This window comes from Amblyomma mixtum, chromosome 4, assembly GCF_055824585.1.
Source record: "Amblyomma mixtum isolate Tamu chromosome 4, ASM5582458v1, whole genome shotgun sequence".
Lineage (NCBI taxonomy): Eukaryota > Metazoa > Arthropoda > Arachnida > Ixodida > Ixodidae > Amblyomma > Amblyomma mixtum.
The window spans coordinates 37,599,745-37,602,055 of record NC_143015.1 but is presented as its reverse complement, the minus strand read 5'-3'; positions in this window follow the sequence as shown (position 1 = coordinate 37,602,055).

Here is a 2,311-nt window from a genome sequence, read left to right as displayed (position 1 = left end):
GGGAATGGCTACTTGAAGGCGAGCTTTTTTATTTGCAATGACAATATTTCTCTGTTCTCTAGCCGACGGTTCACGTCTCTCGTCTAGAAGTGGATGCGTGTCACTATGACAAAATGCAGCACTTGGCATGTAAAAGTGGCCATATGCTCTGCACATCCAAGCCGAACAAGGTTTTGCAATTCAAGCTCGTCTAGCAGCTCCCAAAAAACGTCCCTTTCAAAAACGGGACCTTCCTTCAAAGAAATCTGGATTGCTTTGTTTACAATGTTGGTAAACTCTAGCATCTTTTTGGTGGGATGCTTTAAGCACCCTTGCTTGAAGCTTTTGTATACTGTAAGATAAGCGTCACTGCCAACAACTGGCACAGGACAGCTGATATCTTCCATGCTGATATCTGCTGGCTGCTCCAAATCAGGCGGCGGTGACCATGGCGTAGACGCGAAGGGCCGCGCTGGTCGGGCAAACAGCGTGGCGAGCGCCACCGCACGGAAGGAAACGGAAAGGCGACAATCCGCGCACCGCAGCTTTCAAACTTAAAGGGATCTAAAAACGTTGGTTTTAAGTGGAATCCAGTTTGTTTCAACGTCTCGTTGCGAAAAGCCAAGCACAAACGTGTCTCAAAAATTAGCGAGCTAATAGCGTTGTAGTTACCTTTGTCATAGAGTTCTTTTCTTTCTTGGTTTACTTCATGTTGTTAAGCGAAAATGAAATGAAGCGTGGACAACAGTATGGTCACTTGGCTCCGGCAGGTGGGCTAGCGATGTATGACGATAGAGGTGTGACGTGAACAACAAGACAAGGATATTAAAGGAATTATCAGTCTGTCTAGTTGGTTGAGAAAGAAGCTGTGACAATCCTGGCATTAGGCATGAACTTACATCGCTTAGATCACCAGGTCCCCTCAGATAGCAGGAGAACATGTGGCATAATGTAGATCAATATTTGGACTACAATAGAGCGCTCTATAATATTACTGTTTTTCTGTCAACAGCTCTGCGAGGTGAAGAAGAACTATATTTCGCTAAAGTACGCCTTGGCACCCATGGGCGTCGAGTACATGGACCTGCATTTTGAATGCTACCATGACTCATACTACAAGATCGAATTCCTCAGTGTACTAGCCGGCTTCTTCGAGCGGAACTACACTTCGCCAGACGAGTTTGAGGAGTGCTCATCTCTAGAAGTGTACCGGTGCTGCGACGGCCAGGCGTCTCCCATGCTGCTCCAGAAGAATGTAGTAAATGGATGTTTTTAGTCTCAAATTCTGTCATATTTCACACTCGAATAATTTCCAGTCGCTGTGTGTGCCTCATCTCTTCTCTGTCCTATGTCTTTTGACTGATTCATTCAATGAAGCCTTGATTATGCTTGCTGTCAGCAAAAGCAAAAATCTCGTTTGACATGACCCCACAACACGCGAGGAAGAGTATACTTCATATTACATGCATGAATTTGCCCGTTCGATAAGGTTTTCTCGATAATAGTTCTGTGCTATCATTAAATTAACCGCTATAGGCAGTCTCAAATTTGTGTTTCATGGAAAATAGGTTTAGCATTATTGTTTTCGCTCTCATTACGTACTAGCATTACAAGCTAGCGTTTTCGAGCTCGCCATTGTGTCCCTGTAGTAAGCTGCATTGCGGTAAAACGCGGCCTCTTTCGTGCCCCAGCTATTTTTCCGTCTGACAACACGTATGCCTACCTGCATTAAAGGATCAGAAGTCTGTCGTTTCTCGACGGAGCCAGGAGACTTCAAGTGCGTTGTAGCTCGCGGTGTGGTTGCGCCCCGCGCGTTTTGCGAATCGCTGGTGGAAAAAACGTTCTTTTTTTTGGTTCTGGGGGGTGGGGGGTCTGATAACACCTGCTGTTGTTCAGGACCGGTACCCGGCAGCTATAGCTTGACCGTCGGAACTGAGTAGTGTAAAGCGCCCGATAAGCGGCCTGTTTGGGCCAGTCCTTCACTGACCAATACTTACAGACAACACTGCGGGTCGCATATCTCAACCAATCAGCGGCTCGTTCAAAATGCCGGGGTAACTCGCACTTGTTTACAAAGCCACACCCCGTATTCCCGGCCTTAATTAATAATAATAATAATAATAATAATAATAATAATAATAATAATAATAATAATAATCTCTTTATTTGTGTCGTAGGGTACACAGTCGACACTAGAGGCCGGCAGTAAAAGCTGTCACAAACGACAGCTTGACAGAGCCGCAGGCCCCATGGACTTGGCAGCAGTACAGTGACAATGCTTATATGCAAAAAAAAAATCCTATACACAGTACAGCGCACAGTACACCCTGAT